Source organism: Choristoneura fumiferana, chromosome 8, assembly GCF_025370935.1.
Source record: "Choristoneura fumiferana chromosome 8, NRCan_CFum_1, whole genome shotgun sequence".
NCBI classification, from domain to species: domain Eukaryota; kingdom Metazoa; phylum Arthropoda; class Insecta; order Lepidoptera; family Tortricidae; genus Choristoneura; species Choristoneura fumiferana.
In genome coordinates, this window is record NC_133479.1 from 4,665,745 (window position 1) to 4,688,210 (window position 22,466).

The 22,466-nt window shown below is 35.3% G+C and overlaps 1 long non-coding RNA gene across 1 annotated transcript in view; it reads left to right on the forward strand.

The window, feature by feature from the left end:
- Positions 1 to 908: 908 nt before the first annotated feature.
- LOC141430173 (uncharacterized) overlaps positions 909 to 22,466 on the forward strand; it is a 28,921-nt gene continuing 7,363 nt past the window's right edge. The window contains exons 1-2 of the long non-coding RNA XR_012451620.1: positions 909 to 1,203; positions 15,599 to 15,622. This is a non-coding gene — a long non-coding RNA (uncharacterized lncRNA). The remainder of the gene's footprint in view (positions 1,204 to 15,598; positions 15,623 to 22,466) is intronic.

Consider the following 22,466-nt stretch of genomic DNA (forward strand, 5'->3'; position numbering starts at 1 on the left):
GTTCGTATTTCACAGCTCCGTACCAACTGTGTAAACTGTTTTATCGATCGCGATTTTAAACGTTTCAAGTTCGTATCGGTGTTAAATTTTTGACTCTAGCCTTTAGCATCATGGCCGGGTCGCGAAGTAGAGTTGTTGCGAAGGCCGTTCTTGGTTTAACAATTAATAACGTCTCTGTTGAGTCACTGTGTGTTTAAGATATTCTCGCGTCTGTTCAACTGGCAGTCATTAAAATAATGGGTGTGATATTTTTATGGTATCATAAATTTACGTTCGCAATGTGTTAAAGCTGCCCATTTTCGTTGAGAGCTAAACTAATGTAGGTACGCCCGTTGTCCGATCAAACGTAAAAAGAACGTACTCGTCAAAGGGCACTTTTATATATTTATTGACTCGGAGACTTCCTCGCCGAGTAAATTAAGCCCGGTAATGTCCATTGGTCCGTGAACGCGTACCTATCAATTAATAATTTCGAAGCAAAAAAAAGGAATCGGTTAGCTATCCGCCACATGTCGTGCCGTCCGAAACCGAAACTAAAAAAAGTACAAAACGTTCTTTATTAAAATTTCAAGACGCGGCAATTCGGAGTACTAGTAGCCAACACTACGGCACTATCTCGCGAGCGATTCAAGAGGACACACATGCGTTACGCGGCGCGACTACCGATGGTGCTGCGTCCCGCTCGCGCGCGCGGTGCGTGCTCGCTCTAATGTACGACGTGTTGTCGGTCGCGGTCCGTTCGTCACGTAAACCGGTCGCATAGGAGCTAGATTGGCGCGTCGCGTATTCAAAATAGGGACGTTAGTAATGGATGCGAGGTATATTTCAGGCGTGTGTGTGCGTGCCCCCCCCCACGCCCGCGCGAGGAGAGAACGCTGTCCCGCGCTTATACGATCCAGCGCCTTCGGAGGCGCGCGACGCGTCGCTGGGCCCGCGACGACGCGTGATCGCGTATCGTCAATTGTTTTTTGAAACACGCGATCACAACTTATAAGACACCGACTTAGGTATTGGAAAGCTAGTGCTAGATTAGTGCCTTTTGGGGGTTAGGTTAAAGATGTGTTGAAGTTTTTTTTTTCTTGAATGTGAGGACCAGTGCTACAGTGTCGGAATGTCATGGAACGGCGCGACTTAATAGTGCCAGGAGTAAAAAAAAAATTTTTTAAGTTCATCACCATCATTCATCATTACCAAAGAATTATGGTGAGTGTTATTGCTAACTTATTTTCAATTTTGATAATAGATAGTTCCGTCGGTAGCAGTACTAACCACTAATCTCACTAGCATTTTAACTGTAAATAAATATCCATAATCATCGTATAATGCTTAGGAGAAAAAACAATAAATAGAAAACCAGTCTATAAAAGGCGCGTCACGGTCTAAAAAAAAGAACAATAAAAAAGGCTCGCTTTAATCGGTGCCGCACGCATCGGCTTTTTGTCGAAAAACTTTAAACGTTAGCAAAAAAACGTTGTTTTTTTGTACAAAATGTTTACGTACAAAAACGTTTATTTAGCGGTTCATTCATAGTGCTCGATTCGAAACGGTTAATTAAAGTATGACATTCCGTCGAACAGTTAGACGTGAGATGAAAATATTTTGATACTTTAATGGTTTTTATCATCTTCCAAAAAAAAACATGGCATCAATTAAAATTCAAATAAAAAGGTTTCGTGGTAAATAAAACGCATTTTTCATTATACCTACCTATTTCTATTTTTTATACTTAAAAAACAGAACTATAATTTGGTATTTTAATGGTCTGTAACCTAACATATACTAACTTTAATAAAACTGCAATATCTTTTCCGTACAATATTTTCATCAAAATGCAGTTCCATTAATCCGTACCTGCATATTTTTTACAAGTTTTTAAAGTACCTATTTTAAGTCCTGAATAGGTTATAGCCGCTTAGCAACAGCCAAGTAACAACGATTTATCTTGTAGCGGCTATCTCCGAGCCCTTATCGCTAGCGGTCAAATAAAATACCTATATAACACTATTTAAAAAAAAATAGTTTACAAATGTGCATATTTCCTACTTCTTTTCTTTACTACGTTCCACCAAGTGGTTAGTAGTTTTAAGAACCAGGTTTAAAATATAGGAACCGATTTAAGAGACCTATGTTAAGGTAAAATAACAATTGTGTTAGGTAGGTACTTAAAATCTAAAATTTCCCTAATTCTATGAATTTGAGGAGTTTGTTTGTCTAACTTTGTTTTTTTTTAACTTTAAATACTTTTCATTTAGAAACACACCTAACAAGAATAAGCTAATTTGCCACGAAAACTTTATAAACGTTTTCTACTTTTTGGAGCACTTCATCCAAATTAATATTAACAATAAATAATAATCCATTTGAAATGACGTCTTCTTACAACTATAAGTAACCAAATATAAAATATAAAACAAAAAAGAAACATTTGTAATCTCATTACCTCCCGCTATCGTTCACCTTTAACTCATCACTATTTGCTAAAGTTATTTTAGTTTAACTTGATAAAGTAACTACCTACTTCGTCACCAGACACTACAGGCGGTGCGTTTTATCCGACAGGCCTTATCTGTAAACACACTGTATACTGTTGCCATGGCACTGTACAGTTCTGAATAAATAATTTATTACAGTGAATATTAAATTCGGATTGGGACTGTCTTTTGATAATTATTAAATTGGTTTATCGAGTAACATAAGATATTAATCAAAGTCGCTGATATGAGTATAGGTATCAAGGGATTACAGGTTGTTTTAAATGATTTTTAAAACAAACATTTTTGCTGATTGTACTAGATATTTTGGATGACAATTCATCCAAAATATCAATCCGTACCAAATTTTTAAAAATATTCAATCTCTAAAACTAAGAGAAATTTCGCTTGAAACAAACTTTCAAAGTCAAAGTCAAAATATCTTTATTCAATTTAGGCTATAACAAGCACTTATGAATGTCAAAAAAAATCTACCACCGGCTCGGAAAAACCTCTGTTGAGAAGAATCCGGCAGGAAACTCAACGAAGTATATGTTTTTTTAAACAGATATACAATATTATTAAATGATATCTATACTTATTTTTAACACAGTAGTTTCGCTATTAGAAGGGATCGCTAATGCGGATCGGAATTATTTCCAAATATTATCCCTGTTCATGATATAATCAAACAAACAACGCAAGTTTTAAAGGAGCTGTTAAAAAAAGTACCAACTTATTCATAAAGACTGCTTAGTTTCTTTTCTACACTTAGGTATTTCTCAAGACATCTGTTTTGAAAATTGACCGAAACAACGCATTTATAGCAATTAAAACATGCCTGCCATTATGGTATTTCATTATGGTATCATACTCTAAGCCGTCAATTTAGAAATAAAAATAGAAAACGGGAACTAATAGATATCAGCAGGTCTACTACGAAGCTCAAAACTCGAAGTTCGTGTCGTGCGTTCCCTCTGACACTTATACTATTTAATACGAGAGCGAAAGGAACGGTACCTTACACACTTTATTCTGAACTAAAGGACATCATTAGGAATCATCATTAACTTTGAACTAAACTGTGATTCTAATGAACGTGTTCAAACAGTTTCCAAAGATCAATATGTTAACGTCGGTTTAACAGCACAAGCAGACATTTATATGGATGACATGGCGGAAGTCGGCACTAGAAACCAAGCCGAGCACGTAATTATTTTCATCAGTAGTAAATAAAATGGTACTTAGTATTTATTACTGTACGCATTACGCTAGAAAATCGTTCGCACGCTACAAACAATCGTTATACCTACACGCTACTATACCTACTTAGATGTACGTACACATGGGACTCGGCTAGCGGCCGTTCCCAACCTGTGATTAACAGTCATCAACAATGCCACTAATAGTTGCCAGCATTAAATAACTGCTGTTCATAAAGTTATTCGAAAAACCAATTGGAATTCTAAAATGTGAAAGGGTACAGAAGAATTTAGAGACACTGGCCGGTGAAATGTCGTTCTCGAGTACCTATAGGTTCAAACTTTTTTTTTTCGATTTGGTTACACTGCTTAAATCTCGAAAAATAAGCAGTGATCGATGTTTTTTTTAAAACATATTTTGAATTGAGAACGCGAATAACGGTGCACGTACCAGCAGCATTATTTATTTCAAAACCCGACTGTAGGTACCTTGAGATATGCAATCGAACGCCCACACAAACTTTTTTATCTGGAAATAATTTGGGTGTGTTGCACGAAAACAGCCGCTATTATAAGACTGTAAACGCGTAATCATTAATTTAGTTCGGCCTTGGGCGGGCTTTTGTTTATTCGGCCTTAAGGCTTATCGTGACTTTGATAGCATTTATCTTTTGCGCCCTGGGCGATGATTTTTTCGACCTTAGCTCTAAGGAATCAAATTTTACGTTATAATTTAATCCGCCTAACTGAGAGCTGTATAAGCTTATTACCTTTGCCCAGCACTGGCGTGTCGCAGGCTATTAAAAAAAGTCATTAACTCTCAGAATGACGACTGTCTTAGTAATAGCAACTCAAATTGGTCGAATCAATCTTGTGAGATTACCGATTACTGTTGCAACTATGAAGATATAAATCAGTTATTCGTTGTTATTAATTTAAATATGCCTCAAGCGACAGGCAGGGTAGTTAGCCTCAAAGAGTAACGTCGGTTCAGTTCGATCCACTAATTATTATTTATGGCCTTTTATCATTCCCCTGAGGCTTTGGACTTCAACGTTCGATATTTCGAACACTTTAAGCCGTTAATTGCTAAGGAAATGCAAAAAATGTAATGAAGAAATCAATCATTGGAACCGCATATGTTGTAACGAAAATTACTTCCCATGATTGCTTTGAAATTTGATTGTTTGTTGCTTAAGTTTTAAATCATATGCACCGCGGCTTCATTTGGCTTAAATAATGATTCCATTCGGAATCAGGTAACCATAATGCACAAACCCATTTATCAATTATTTATAACAATACTTTATATCATTACCATCTCGTCCATCAATTGTTGATGGTAATGATATAAAGTACGTTTTAATTACACTACTTAGTTTATCGGCCCCAAAATCTGCACAAACATAAAAAGTCTCTTTCAGTTATTTTAGATCATGGACCTGATAATTAAATCACTAATTCGTATTTAAATTTGTCGTTAGTTACCTTTAAACGTCTTCTTTGACGCATTTAAACGATTCCCGTCGCTGCTTGCAGTAATATTCAACGAGTACATAAATTCCCTTTAATTCTTCCCAAGTCTCGTTAATTCCCCTCGCTGACAACTTTGCTCGTCGTAAAACAGTATGGCCGTATGCGCAGGCATTTAAATGATCCTTTTTTGGTGTGGTAATGACAAAAACAACTTCATACATGTTGGCAACACTGCTGCATTCTGTGTTTATGGTTTCTAGAATAATTAATGGCGCCAATTAACGTGTAATTGGCTGGGTGAACGGAAGGATATTGTGTTATTGCTAGGGGTTTAATATAGTTGACGTTTGTTATAAGAAATAAACGTGTGACAGTAACGTATTGTTTTTACTGTATGTATGGATGTATGTGTATTATTTATAGCACGAAAAAATAAAACCGGCCAAGAGCGTGTCGGACACGCCCAAAATAGGGTTCCGTAGCCATTACGAAAAAAAAAAGTAATATTTTTCTAAGAATTTCGTATTTTATACGGAATCTTCCAAGTTTAGGTATATTCTATACCTTAGGCTGCTATTTACTCTCGGGACGCTCGATTTTAATGAAAAATTGCACTTTAAAGTTGAATTTGCAAACAAATACTCTGAATTTAAATGAGACATCAAACATCTATTTTAATGAAAAATTGCACTTTAAAGTTGAATATTTTGCAAACAAATCACTGAATCGAAAAATCGTTTTAGCAACCCCCTAATTATTTTGAAAGAGCTATCCAACGATACCCCACACTACAAGTTTGGATGAGAAACAAAAAATCACCCCCACTTTACGTCTATGGGAGGTACACTAAAAAAATATATTTTTGAGATTTTTATGGTACCATTTTGTCGGCATAGTTCACATACATATTCGTGCAAAATTATAGCTTTCTAGCATTGATAGTCCCTGAGCAAAGCCGCGGACGCACGGACAGACAGACAGACAGACATGGCGAAACTATAAGGGTTCCGTTTTTGCCATTTTGGCTCCGGAACCCTAAACACAAATACAATTGTCAAAGGCGATCATTATATCACTAACGGCCGTTCCAGCGATCTCACGGGTTAAGGATAATCTGGATTAACAGTTAACTTATTATACAGAGTAGATGAGGACGGGGGACCTTCCCGGAAATATTGCGTTGATTAAGAGGTACACAGTCGATTTGTGATGGTTTTATAATAAAATCAAATTTTAATAATCACTAGCTTCTAACAAAGGTATTTTTATTTGAACAATGACATTAAAGTAAAGTTAATGACATTTTCATTTCAAACATCAAAATGGATCTTGTCGATGCCTAAACCTTTGAGCCTTGAACCTCAGAGCTAAAATCTTTTTGTCAATTTAGGTAAAGTAAGATACGATGAAAGAGGTTGAGAAAAGAGGCATTGCAGGCAGCGTATGCATCAACGACAAAAAAAAAACGTAAAAATATGTTGTAATGAAAATTTTGTTTACAAGTAAGTTCATTGACCCCAACCACGTTTAGGGTTGAAACAAGTGGTTTTTTGTATGAATGTTTAACAGGCTGTAATTTGCAAACGACTACATATATTCACATAGTTTTTATGGAGAAAATATAGTGTTAAGGCTAAACTATCTCCTGTTTTCGGGAAGGTCCATCGTCCTCATCCACCCTGTATAGTAAACTATAGTGCGCAAGTACGCTTCAGGGATCTCCTAATCTCCTTCCTTACGTTAGTGTTACAAAGAATACAAGGCTTCGAAAATCAAAGGTAAAAAAACACTATCTGACTTAACCATTCTACCATTTCTAACTAAACCTAACCATTGTTATAAAAAAAAAACAAATGCCTTGACTTATTATAAAAAGGCTTAATATTTTCCAAATTAGAATTGATCAGGCGTTCCATTTTCAAGCGCTAACTCGCGCCAATCACCGGCCTTGAGTCCTATTTCAGAACTGGCTTACAATCTTAACATACGCTCAAACGCATACAGACAAAATACAGATGCAATGAAACTCTTGGCACGCCTACATGCAATTATTTTAGCGGGCAACACCTCATTTGCGAGCGACAAATTTTGGTCTTACATTAAATGTCATTATGCATTTATTGCAAGATTGTATTCACATATTTAGAGATAAAAAATGATGTATAAGGCTTGAGAGGGCTGAGAAATACCAAGATTTAATATTGATTGAACGCGATGCCATCCGTTTTAGTTTTTTTACAATGAAACTTATGAGTCAACGGGCGTATAAAGGAAATTCTTATTCGTTTACGTTTCCGCTGTGACGCATGATTGTACTATCTAATATTTCTTTGTTATTTTTCTTATGAACTATAAAATATTTTTAACTTGTACAGTCGAGTTCGTATAGAGTCGTTAATAGAGTCGTTGAACTCAACTGTAATTTCATTGTTTTCATTAAAAAATACGTTGTTTTAAAAAAAATGTAGTAATACAACCAATTTAAAAAAAAAAAAATTTAATTTTTGTACTTACTAACAAAACTGTTAGTACTATATAGGTACAAAATAGGCAAATTAGCCACTGAACACCATAAAATCTTTTTGGGTACCTAGGTTTTTATCAATACTTAGCCTTTATAAAACGAAGGAATTCCCTATCCAATATGAATTGAAAAAAAAAACATTATCTACATCATAAAGAGCACACCTATATGCAAAATTTCTGCTTAATACGTCGTATATGTATTTGGGTAATGCTTTGAACAATCAGTCAGCCAGTTAGGTTTTTCCATTTATTTACATGTAAAAAGAGATCATATTTTGACACCTGTCAATTTATCATATTTTCACACAGCCAAGACAAACTACGTTTTATAATTATTATATAATTTTGATCGATTGCTGCTACAAATGACTAGAGAATAATGGTCAGTTAATACCTGCATTACGATGTAATATCGGCATGGCCTTATAATGCTCTATAATACTGCATAATCCCGTAACACAGTGCTATCATTACGGCTACCGAGTAATTTAACTGTACTTAGTCGTAATCGACTCTAATTGTATTTTATAACTTAAAGGTAGGGTTGATAATATTATTATCTTAAGTAATGCTCTCCGTGTGAAGTTTTAATAAAATCGGTAAAAAATTTGTCGTATTTATATATTGAATTAGTTATTAACAAAATGAATGTTTTTTGTAGCAAGTATCAAAACGTTTCAGTTCGACTATGACAGTTATATCATATTTAAAAGTGATTTTATAAAAATGTTTTGCACTGTCATGTTAGAAATGCCTGGTTTTAATAAAAAAATATATATTGTAGGTACTATAATAGTCCAGTTCTATGTTTAAAGGAAACAACTTCGCATCCCAATAGAAAAAAAAATCAGTAAAAGACACGCGTTTTTTACTGATACTAAACTACTTTACAATTTTTTTTCTACTATTACAAAATTAAATATTTACATACTTGCAAAACTTTTAATAGGACCAAACATTTTTCTTAAATAATTATGTAAGAAATTACTTGCTATTTATTTTTCTGATACGCTTCAAGTTCGACCGCAGCCTTAGCGAAATTCATATCGCAAGCGTTTTAACACTGCAGTTCTAATAATAAACTACAACAACCCACACCAACTTATATAGACTCTACATACAAACTGCAAGAAAACTGAGCTAAATTTGTACGACTACTTTACACCAAGTTATGCCTCTGTTTGTATTTTCTATTCCGTGGGAATAACATTTTATTAAAGATAGAAAATAAAAATAATTAATGTATTATTATTATCTTCTAGAAAAAAACGGCCGAATAATAGGAAAATGAAGAAATGTCAAAAAATATATTATTAATATTTTGGTATGTTTTAGTATAATTTACATTATCATACATTCTCATCATATTTTAAATTTATACTATGTCTCTGGAAAGTTGAATAATATTTGAAACACAATTTTGTAAGGACTTTGTTGGCTTCTTATTCTTTGTTTTCTAACACTTTTTTACATCAAAACATACAGTATTTATTTGCCTACTCAACTTGCTTGCGAATACCTATTTCAATGGGATAGGTCATATTTTTTTTATGCGTCCCTCTTTAGCTGTATGGGCTTTATCTCAATTTCGATGCCGATTTAAATAAAAGACAGTTTTTTGCGGTGGTAGGTACTTAGCTACGTTTCACAGGCGCGGCTCACTCCGCGATTTCGTTCTCCGCTACAAGTAGATGTCTGGGGCCCCCTAAAGTGTGCTATTCAGTGGTTGCCACGCACTGCCTCGGATCGCCCGCGTTACAGGCTTGCGCTTATTTTATTTCGAAATGACACTATAGGGGGTTGAAAACTTTTATAAATTGATTAGGTTATATTCTGAGTGGAGGCCTGAGGGGCTACTACGAAACTCGAAAATCTAAGTTGGTATCACACCGTCCCTTTCACTCGCGTATTAAATGACATAAGCGTCAGCGGGACGGCAACATACGAGTTCGAGTTTTGCACTTCGTAGTCTAGGGCCTGAGCTCAGCTGTCGGACGTAAGCTTGATGATGGTAATGATGGGTAGATCGAATAATTCTTGTTGTTTTTCCATCTCGTCAGCAAGGGGACAAAAGTAGTACAGTTTAATAGAATCAATGTTGTGTCACATTATACTACAGTACCCGGCTATAAAGATTGCACATCGGTATTTGGAAAGAGACTCGGCTAATTTCGCCTTCGTAGAGCGTTGTCACACACTACTTATGTGACGTTTGTCAGTAGTCCACAGGTGCAATAGAGTACGGACTACGGACGCATTTAGATGAAAATATATAATAAAGAGTTGTTGAAACCCCCCAAAAGTTTAAATTGTTCGATGACATCTTTAGGAAAAAGAGGGAACTTGCAGGTGGTAGGACCTTGTGCAATGTCCGCCCGGATTCTACCACCATCTTGCTCGCTAATCCTGCCGTGAAGCAGCAGTGCTTGCACTGTTGTGTTTCGGCGTGGAGAGTAAGACAGCCGGTGGAATTACTGGCACTGGAGGTATCCCATCTTAGGCCTTTAGGTTGGCAACGCGTCTGCAATACCCCTGGTGTTGCAGATGTATATGGGCGGTGGTGATTTCTTACCATCAGGAGACCAAAAAAACTATCCTTTTTCTAGTATAGTAGTTGCAACAGCTCTCTATAGATATCCGAAGTTTACGTGTCATTAATTTGACGTAAACTAATTAACTACCACAAAAATACATTTTTGGCAAATTTTAATCCTATAAACTTACGGTTTAAAGAGTGACCCAGGAGAACGTAACTATAGCAACGAGTGACAAGAAAAAGTTCATCGACCCTGATGTAATACTACATTAGTGTACAGATACAATATATAGTGTTCAAACAAAAATACCTTCCAAAAGGCTTAACAAAAATACCTTCCAAAGGGCTTCGGACCGCATTTATAATTCCATACAATTTGTTAAATTATCCTGTTTACGAATTCGCTGTCACGAACCAAACGTTGGCCAAGCGCGAATGTTTGACCAAATACCGGCAAATGTGAGGCCAATGTTGGCCCTGCGGCTTAACAAGGCAGTTGAGAAAACATGTTTGCTACAGTATGATTCGAGCGGCGCCGTCACTGCTCAGAATAGAACTGCGGTAAATAAGGACCGAAGGACCATTTGGTTTAATCCTGGACCTTATTCGACACTCATTTTTTACCTGGTCCTTATTGTAGTTAGACTTACTGGACTTTTGACACAGAATTAACAGTAAAGTAGTCCTTCCTTCTTTCTGTAAAAAGGTTGCCTGGAAGAGATCGCTCTTAAGCGATAAGCCCGCCTATTGCTCGCCATGTATTTTTTTCTCTGTGTATCTGTTTTCTGTGTCGCTTACTATGTCTGGTGTACAATAAAGAGTCTTTTTGTAAAAAGTAAAGTGTAGTTGGAGCCTAGTGGATCTGGCTTAAGCATCTTATTCTCAGAGGAGGCCTGTGCCACACAGCGGAACATATCGGCGATGATTCTGCAAAACCATGTAACCAACAATGGCTAGTGCTATATAACCTACAAAAGTAGCAAATTTAAGATTTCGCGGCCGGTGTATACACAAAGGTATTTCAATTTTAACGCTCTTCTGTAAAATTTGTCTCTAGTCAAGTCAAATACGCGGCATTTGCTATTGGTAATTACGCATTACAGTATCATCGACTTATATGTACATAAATCATCATCATCATCATTCCAGCCTATATACGTCCCACTGCTGGGCACAGGCCTCCTCTCAGAACAAGAGGGCTCGGGCCATAGTTCCCACGCGGGCCCAGTGCGGATTGGGAACTTCGCACGCACCATTGGATCGCTTCGCAGGTTTGTGCAGGTTTCCTCACGATGTTTTCCTTCACCGCAAAGCTCATGGTAAATTTCAAATGTAATTCCGCACATGAATGTACATACATAAGAGAAACTAAATATAGGTAGAGTCATTCACGATGACGCGTGCCGTGGTTCGTATTACAATGTCATTAATGGCTAATTTTGACAAAATCATACGTCTTCGTGGATGGCACTAGGTATCCGTAGACGTGACTGTAACTTTGTTAAAGTTAACTTTGGATACTGTTGTGGGTTCGCAAGCGTCCCTAGTTTGAGATCCTGGGAAGAACAAGTTTTAAGGTGATTTTCCACCGGCGAGGCGAGACGAGGATGAGCGAGAAGTTCCTATACAAAACGCGCGATATCGTGCGAGCTCGCTGGAGACATCCCAATGCTAATACTAATTCCCGCCTATCCTCGCCTAATCTCGCCTCGCCGGTGGAAAATCACCTTTAGGATAGTTTTTATCCCGGAAAGTTGCAGTTCCCGTTTCCCGCGAAAAAGCGATTAAAAAGCTCCAATCAAATGCTAACTCTATTTATCTCAGTCTATTCAATTAGCACTTGCTAAAAATATACACTTCTGTACCTACCTATCAGTTGTACGTCAAAAACAATTTTGACAGGTTCACTGACACAATAGCACCGTGAAAGCATCGAATCCACTCGAAACTGTCAACTGTCAAGTGGAAACTATGACAGCCCTGATAAAGTGACAGCGGGCTTTGATTATCCTATTGAGGACTGCCTAATTGAAAATATTCAAATCATTCGTTTGTTATTAAGCTAGAAATTTAAGGTATATTTTTAAGGTTTTTCGTTCCTACAATCTTATATCCCATTGACGTTGGTGCCCTAAATTATGTATCCACTTTTCCATACAACTAGTACTGTTGATAGAAATCTTTTGTGTGTGTGTGTGTGTGTGTGTGTGTATGTTTGTAACTCCTTTACGCTAAAACGGCTGGACGGAATTAGATGAAATTTGGTATGTAGGTAGCTGGACCTTTGGCATAACACATAGGCTACTTTTTATCCCGATATTCTCACGGGATCGGGATAAAATCGCGAAATCTCATTAGCTGCGTATATTTAGTCATGAAATTAGTCAGAATTAATATAAAGCAACGTCAATAATGACCACGCTGTAATTATTGGGAATTCCCGCGGGAATTTAGTAAAATCCCGTAATTTCAATTCAAACTGCGGGTAAACACTTAATTAATATTTTTCTTTGGAACTTACGAATTCATATTCCCAGGTCAACTAATGATGCACCATTTTAATATAGAGTTTAATGTAGAGCTGATCTGTTCCCGAAATTGAATTAAGTCTAAATTAAAGCAATACATTATTTCGACTTGATTTGATGTTGATCTGGGAGTGCGAAAAACTCAGAGGTGCAAGCCCGGTTTTGAACCTACGATCCTCTGCTTGAGAGTCCATAGGTCTACCACCACGGCTATTCATGTGCGCAATTATATTTGAAATTTACCATGGTGAAGGTAAGCTTCGTGAGGAAACCTGCACAGACCTGCGAAGTAATTTAATGGTATGTGAAGTTCCCGATCCGCACTGGGCCCACGTGTGAACTCCCAGCAGGAGGACGTGTATAGGCTGGCATGATGATGTTTTATTTATTATTTATTATGTAAAAAAAACCTTACAGATTAAATAATAACGTTGAAATCAATTATAATTTTAGAATAATTTGTTTTCTTTATTCAGCTGTGAACTGTGAATGTTAAAACATTAACAAAGCATTGATTGACCTCAATCTTATCAAGAATTCTATTATCGTAGACAAACAATTTATTTCCAAAAAGGTTAGATGTCAGTTTTGACAGTTAATTAAACAAAGATGCGGTGTTGAAATGAAATAAAATATTTATTGTCTATGGAACGGTACAGAGATGGTCATGACACTCAGAACTAATTTAGGATGCTTTTGTACGAATTCGATTATCATTTTAGTGGCAAGATTGCAGTTTAAAAAGAATCTTGAAGATTTAAGTCAATTAATTATACTGCATTTTTTTACCTTTTATTTAGTCGTTTAGACTTTTATTTAGTCATAACTTATTGCAATGTTTGTCATTAATGTCCGTGAATACTTTTGCTAAAAAAATATCGTACAATACACTACCAATGATCAAATTGTCTGGAAATTAGCTATGAACATATAAATTGAATGGCAATGCAATTAGGCAAAATTACAGTCAAAAAGGAGAATCAGCAAAAAAAGATTTGAACAAAAACTTATACCGCTCGGCATTCTTCAAAATTTGTCTTTACAGGAATAATACCATCAATACAAAGTTGAAAAAGTCATCTTGATCTTGATACAAAATGTAGTGTGTAAAATGCTCGTAGTTATGCAAATTAATTTTTAAGTTATATAGCCTGGCAATTTTGAGCGATACCTACTTGTTATATGTAGGTACTATTCAAAAAGTGAAACTTAAAAACTTTTTCTTACAAGAATGGGGAATGAATAAAAATTTTAGAATCGCTTGAAACTTTTTTTATCGATAGGATACTTGACCAATGGCAACCAAATATCGAGTAGCATCACAACTGACAAAATCTTATTCCACTATATAAAAAAAAAACAATTTCAGTAGTCAAACAATAAATATATCTCGAAGTTAATTCTATTAACTGTCAAAACATACCGCCGTAAACCATAGAGCAATTCATTTATGTCTACGGTACAATGGGCATAGAACCTATGACAATGCTCACCATCCGAGTGCTACTTACTACAAACTTGTAATTCAATTCCGAAGATGTTTTGCAAGGGCGTTTTTTTCATTTGACAGTTTATAAAGCACTTTTTTCCAATGCTACGCTTTTGTGTTTTTTTGCAGCCAGTTAACTTCTTTTCGGTTTTTTGAGTGCCTTTTTATAAGTACAATAATCATTTTGTATTGATATTTAATGACGGTAAAAAAAGAACGCTATTTAGAAAGCCGCAACAGTAGAAAAATGCGATCGTAAAAAAGTTCTAAATTCAAACTAAATTTATTTACGCCAAGTCGGTTTTAAAATTGGAATTCTTCTTTCTGCATTGCATTCCAAATTCAAAACTTTCCAGCCAGCTCTAAGGATTCTTAGCGAAATGAAATGCAGTATCATTTTACGCTATTCCTACGATATTGCGTTCCGTTCTACGAAGTCCAGTTTAGCAACCCGATATCCTCAATTTTAAAACAATGTTGCGTTGTACGGGACGTCGGTTCGCATTAACGTTCCTTTGATAACGTCAAAAAGATAATTCGACACGTCTATATCTCGTTATTATCAGCCATGTCAGAAAAATGGCTCATAATACGAATGGTCCTCAACGGTTCCTTGATTCGTGCATTTAATCAAGAAGAAAGTTTAGAACCTATTTCACCACTCGTTGATAAATTTTATTTCACAGATAAATTTTAATGTGATGCCGTCTCCGTCTATTCGGACAAAACAAATAGAGACGTCATCACAAATATCTCTCACATAAAATTAATCAATTAATGGTGCAACAGGGGGTTAGTCTAATTGCTATCTAGCCTTTCCCGCGGCTTTGCACGCGTAAATCATTACATCTAGAATTGAATGAAATTGAATTGAATTCCTGGATTTCGTAAAAAACCCTGTGGGAATACCGAAAACTATTATCGTAGATTTCATTAGTGTTGTATCAGAAGTACTCGTACATACCTAATTTATGTCTCTAAGCCGTTGTAATATCCATGTTAAAAGTAGCCTAAATGCCAAATTTTATCCAAATCCGTCCAGTCGACGTGTTAGCGTACCGTGAAAGAGCAATGACACACACACGCCTTAGTAACTTTCGCATTACTTTACGTAGGTAACATAAATATAACAAAATAAAATTATGCCGTATGGAATAGTGATATAAGTCAAAATTTTAGTTTAAGTACTAAATATGAGCACAATATTTGACTTTTACTTTTTTTTTAAGTGCCTAAAGTATGACTTATTGTCACTTTAAGTGCCTAGAATTATGACTTATTGTCACTGTGATCTTATACGTATTTACTTATTGTATAAGTATAATATTTATGTAAAACAAATATTATAATATTATATTCTATTGTTACAGAAACATGGCGTCTCATTAGACAATGTAAGTATCCATTATAAATTGTAGTTATCTTGATTAAAAACATACACATGTTGATAATTATGCTGACATTTATGCTGATTAATCACCCATTGAAGACCCAGTCATTGAAAACAATTGATGTGAAGTAAAAGCACAATAAGAGTTTAATTTACATAAAAAGATGTGATAAACCTACGTATTTGCTTCTTCATTGAAATTGCATATAACCGCTACGCTATTACATCTTCTGTTACTGCCTTGTTTAAGTATCGTAAAGATACAAATACTTAAAGTTTTATGTATGTTAATTACGTCATATGAACTTAAATATACCATTAAGGCGAGGTTATTTGGTCGCAGACATATTCTTGGGGAACGATTCCACTCCCGCGCAGTTGCAGGCATTCCCATGAACTCTCATGTCATGAAACGGCTAAGTTCTTTTCTTTACATTGAATCTACATGAAATATTTTTGGTGGGAATGATGCCCGTAACAGTCAGTTAAGTTAACTTGGCAGATTTGATACCACTACTTTATAAATTACAACAGAAGTCTTGTTTTTTATATTTATTATATTTTTTAAGCCCGACACAAAAAAGGGGTGTTATAAGTGTGACAATGTTCGTCTGTCTGTGGCATTGTAGTTCTCAACCGGATTTACTAATTCCGATGCGGTTTTCTTACGTGAAAGCGAATTTCCATTGCAGTGGTTCTTACTTAGCTATATTTGATGAAAATATGTTCAGCCGTTTTTGTGATATTGAACTTTAAAATGAGAAAGTCGAGAACTTTTCCGTTGGCTAAGTTATTATTGGGTTGAAAATTTCAAGTAAGGTATATTTGTCCCATTCAAGAAGATGATTAGAATGTACATATATTAGAAAGAAAAGAAAAAAAGAAAAGAAAAGAAAATACATACATAGTTACATTCACACACAACACAAGACACAACAAAATTATTATGTAACATACAAATAGATAACACGAAGGATAGTGTGTGTGTGTAGTATATGTATGTGTGAAGGGTTGCGGCTTATGTATGCGTGTGTTGCTTTTGAAACAAAAATACCATGTGATACGGTGATACCACACTTTAGTATAAAAGCAAAATCTTATGACGTCATAAAACTCGAACTGACCCAATCCATATTTTCGCCAAGTACAGGATCGTCGTACGTGGCTCAGTGGTCAACGACTTACTCGCTATCTCTGTCGACGTGGGTTCAAATCCTCGTCAATTTTTGTATGTTTGCCGGCCTTTATCGAAGCTACGTATTTTCATTAAATATGCTAGTCAAAGCAAGGCCGATATAAAGCGACCCCTATCGGTCGCGGTTTAGGCGAGTGCCTTCAACGTATTACCAACGGGGTCGACATGTTTTTGTTTATATAGAAAAAAAGTAACATTGAAACTAAAACCGCCACTTTAAAAATATTTTAGTTTCGAATCATCCCTGCCTATATACGTCCCACTGCTGCTACAGGCCTCCTCTCAGAATGAGAGGGCTTGGGCCGTAGTTCACACGCGGGCCCAGTGCGGATTGGGAACTTCACACACAGGTGCTTCGCAGGTTTGTGCAGGATTCCTCACGATGTTTTCCTTCACTTTACGGTGACAAATTTGCACGTGGTAAATTTCAAAAGTAATTTCGCACATGAGTTTCGAAAAACTCATAGGTTGCGAGCCGGGGTTTGAACCCACGATCCTCTGTTTGAGAGGCCATGGGTCAAACCACGCGACCACCACGGCTTTTTTTATTTCTTTTTTGGCTTTTGGATTATATTTTTTTTAGTTTCAAATATACATTTTTTAAAGAAACAATTTAAATTAGGTACCTATAAAACGTGATACTAAAAAAATATATTTTTGTTAACGGGCCCCTAACACGTCCATTGCTGGCTGTTGAAAACTTTGTCAGGTGGCTCAAACGCATATATGCGTTCAAATTATGACAAAAATTATGCCAAAATAATGACACCGACCCTGGATCAAAATGGAAACACAAACGAAATTAGTTTTATATATTCACAAACAGTACCGTCTATGCTTATTACAATCTTGAAAAACAAAGAACAATATTTCGAATTGCTTAACCCTATATCTGTCAATGATATAAAATAATTCTTATAAACGCGATATGCAAATACCTTTGCCGTCCAATTTCACTTCTTACGCCATACCCTAAGGGGCTGTTTCACCATCCATTGATTAGTGTTAACTGGCGGTTAGGTGTGATGCCGTCTCTATTTGTTTTGTTTGAATAGACGGAGACGGCATCACATTTAACCGTCGGTTAACGCTAATCAGTGGATGGTGAAACAGCCCCTAAATATGTTTAAGTACCTACCTACCATTACTATCGAAACATATGAAGGAGAAAGCTAATCTTATCAATGAGCGATGGATCAAAGCACGTACACACTTGACCTTTTCTATATCTCATACATTTAATATTAGCTGAAGATTTAGATTAATTTTATGTTTACCAATCGACAAAAGTATATCCACGGATTTTATGGATATAACTAATTAGCTAATTAAAGTGCCATGAAATTATGTTTACTGTCAAATGTGACTTATTATTTTCATTGAAAAATAATTGACGTTTTTATGCACTAACTTATTTATGTTCATTTTAATACACATATATTCAATAACTTTTTTGTATCCCATTTATTCTATTTTAAAGAAATTAACTTCATTACAGGCTCACTTGAAATAATAAATATTTATATCTTATTATCCTGTCTTCTGTTATTTTCATGTGTTTTTGTGTACAATAAAGAGTTTTACAATACAATACAATACAAACTTACAATAAATTATGACGTTCCTGCTTTTTAAGCATACAAAGATTAAATTAATCAAGAAGGTACTTTTTTAATATTTATATTTTCTATTCCTCGTTCTGTGTCCAGCACATTTTTTTTTGTTTTAAAATAAACTCCTTCCTACTTTCAGCTTCAAAGGACACTCCACTAATATAAACCATTTTATTTATTATAATAAATTGCTTTACCCATTAAACTATTTCCCATCGTGGTAAAGACAGAACAAAATTATAAGCCGCACGAAAAAAAGCGTCCATAATTCATTCCTTAAAGCGTTCAACCCTTCCCCTGCCGTATGGTGTCTTCGAGACCCCACTTTCACATCCTTCCTGTTAAGCGTATTCATAACACAAAAAACTAATGCGTATCATTTGACGGTTTCTAGACAAAGGTCTATTGTGTTTTTTCGGATTTCGAAAGTGCAACGGATACTTTGGATTTTATTACGTAATAGGTTCGAGATGCGTTGGGATTGTTTTTTTTTGTGCACGTGTGGTGTGGTGTGACCTATTTCGTTGAATCGAGTTTTCAAGCAAAATGTATTTGAGTTTAAAACGTGTTTGTTTAGCGTCATGTTTTAATGCAGTGTGCGTACAACAGGGTTTACGATTTTTTTTTACTTCATCGTGATTTCAATGTTACAGCATTGCGATTAAATTTAAAATTCTAATATTCCTAAACTTTTACAAAAAAAGGTACTTAAAGGATGAAAGCTACAAATGACATTAGGCAAATTTTTAACAAACATTTTAAAAGTTAAATATCTATAGACGTTAAAGTCCATAACAAACCGTTGAATTTAAGATTTCTTCTTGATATTACTTTTGCAATGCTTTTTAACTTTGATTTATGATTAACATTGTAAGAAAATGACAGCCGATGTAACTACTTGATCCCCTTAACAAGCGTCTTACAAACCACTATCACACAGCCCATTGTGCCTCCCTATCTCCACAACAATACTCTGCTACCGTACATTAAACACCGACAGAGATCCTAAGCTACTTTGAATAAACCATCCCATTGTCAATATTATAAATATTATGCTAATGCGATAAAAAGAAATTTTTGACTCTGGTCGCAACTGCCAGGTGTTGCATTAAAAGGGTTATGAGATTCAAATGTCTTGCGCCCCTACCGTACGTGATCATTTATTAAGATTTATCCTTTTGTTTAGCTCAGTTCCCATACTACGCATGGATAAATTTATGTGAGAGTGATCCTTAAAATATTCCAATTCACGGTTCGGTATTCCAAATTAGAAGGCACCCGTAAATTCGGATTAGGGAATTCGAATTTCAAACTGGCCAGCTTCGAATTTTTAAATGCTGGCCGGTAGGAAAATGACGTTTAATTTAAATGCACTTAGCGGTAATGTTTAAATTACGAACGTTTCCGTTTCTGTTATAACAGAAAAAGTCGGAGTGTGGAATTATGTAATTACGTGACTTTATCCTAAATCTGTATAATTTTGATGTCGTTGCAGCGGCTCCACAATGACCGCAAACACAATTTATTTTACTTTTTATTTGTTGCACTAAACCGAGTGGGAAGAATGATGACTTCAATTATAAAACGCAGCGGGTAATTTTCTTATTCATTTGGACTTCAATTGATACGTCATCTGTTTCCGTGTAAAAAACGGAATAGATCGATTTCTAATTCAGTTGAGACAGTTTTAACGAAGATAGTTTTTTTTTGTTCCACAAACTATGTTGGAGTCAACGAACTGAATTTTCCTGGCGTGCACCATACATACGAGTTGCTTCAAGGTAAACTTAAACTTAATAATAGAACGTGAGGATGCACACGTCACCTCTATTATTTGCATATTTATATGTTGCTTCGCATGCAATCGACTAAGTGATTATAAGTAGTTTACTTATGTTTTATGACATCTGCCGCCAGCTTATATAAAATGGATAAATATGCTCATGCTGACATAATAAAAATAAGTGAGTAAGTTGTATTTTGGTTTCAATGTAATCTCAAAGCGTTATTGGAGCATACTCATTGCAGTGGCCATATAGGTATAGGTGCGACACTTTTGAAAATGGAATCAAAACATTATTTTATTTTTAATAAACAAAAACTAATAAATCTGCGGTCATTGTAATGCGCTCCCGCGGACTTATAGCCCGACTCATCGATCCACAAATTGGCATTATTATTTCCACACTCAATGAGGGCTAGATCGTTTTTTGTCTTTCTAGATGGCGCCACTGTTGCGTGAGGTTTTTAAGTGTGGCGTTCAAAGTCTGTTATTACGGGCGTGAAAACAAAGTTTAGATTAAAATCATATTTAATACACCTTAAAGCTGTTCCATAAAAATATCGAGCAACTACAGTGTTGCGTAGTCCCGTTTTATTCGGAAAAAATGGAGGACAAAACTTTCCGAAAGACAAAACTGTCTCATAATCATAACACAGATATTTGCCATAATTAATTTCAGGTAATGCAAAATATTCACAAAATTATTCTAATTATAAATAAACCCGCGTAGCTAACCCAAAAACTATGAGATTTGACATTTCAGAGACCTCACGCTACACTAGCGCCTCTAGCGGTGAATTCATACGCGATAGCCCTCATTCTCATCGTGATTCCTTGTCCGAAGTCAAAAGGACGTAACTCTAGAAGTATTAATATGTGAGTTATACCATTTTACGACGGGACCATATAATTATGCAATTACAATGCGAAGGGCTGCGGTTTCCACAATTTTGCACTTACCCGGCTTCGTTAGGGCAATTTTTGTAATTTTTCTTTTATTTTATTTTGAGTCATGACTTCTGTACTTGTATCATTTTAGTGACTATGGATTTTAAAAAGTCCTTATTGGTGAGATGAGATCCTTTTTACCCTTTTATTTTTATCCGGCTGCCCGAAGGAGGGTTACGTGTTTCATAAACAGGTAGTCGGCACAGTTATTGTATTTTAGACTAGAAACGTTTCAAATCACGTGATGTATGTTGCAAGAGTAAAAGACAACCTTTCAACAATCTTACTGAAATTAAGTTGCACGTTCAATGACTTAGGAACAATTTCAGATTAACATAAAAAAACAGTCAGATCTTTATAGGGCTTTATCTGTAGCACTATAAATTTAATGTTTCCTATTTAAAATTAAATTACGCGACAGTACAGATATCACTACAAGATGATTATTGATTTTCTCACCCAATGGCTAAATTGAAATGTAATATTCTAACAGTAACAGAGCAAAAAGTAGGCAAATGAGTGTGCCAGGTTTTTGCTATGTCTCCGCAATCCGCAAGTCATCCAGCGGATGTCATTATTATTGTTTATGATACAAACATGCTTGTTTTTGTATCATGTGTGTATAATTTGAAGAGTTTAGTATTTAAGAAACATAGGTACTTGGTAAACAAGCTGTTACCAAAAATGTATGCGTTGTAAATATTTATACCTAATATTCATAATTTTGGTATGAAAAATCTGTTTAATTATTTATTTGTATTTGTTAACTATAATGAAACAGAGTTTTATGTTCTTTTTTTCTTACGTATTTGTATAAAACCTGACTTAACACATTACGCCACAGCGCTTTTTATTATTAGTTGAGACGTTCTTTATTCGAAATTAAAAGTCGTGTAATTGTTTTTTTTTTAATGCTTGGCTTAACAATAGCGCAATCAACAGAAAAAAGCGTTATCTTCACTATTTTATTGGTTTACTCAAGGATAAGGGCTATCTTCAGATATATTTTATAACTCGACGATGTTATCTTTATCTTTACTTAACGATACTCTTGTGTTAATTAAGTCTGGGTAAAAAAAACTCAATATCAAACAATGAACATTAGTTGTAAAGATTACGTATTTTATTTCAGAATTAACGCTTTCAAAAACGGCTTAGAAACAGCTGAGTTAGAAATATAGCGTGCAGACAAAGTTATTGTTTCATAGAATTTTAAGATGCTTATTAAATTATGGCAGAAATCAAAGCCTTTTGGAATGGGATTTTTTTTAAAGTTTTATTTGGAAATAACGAAATAATCTGTTTTAGA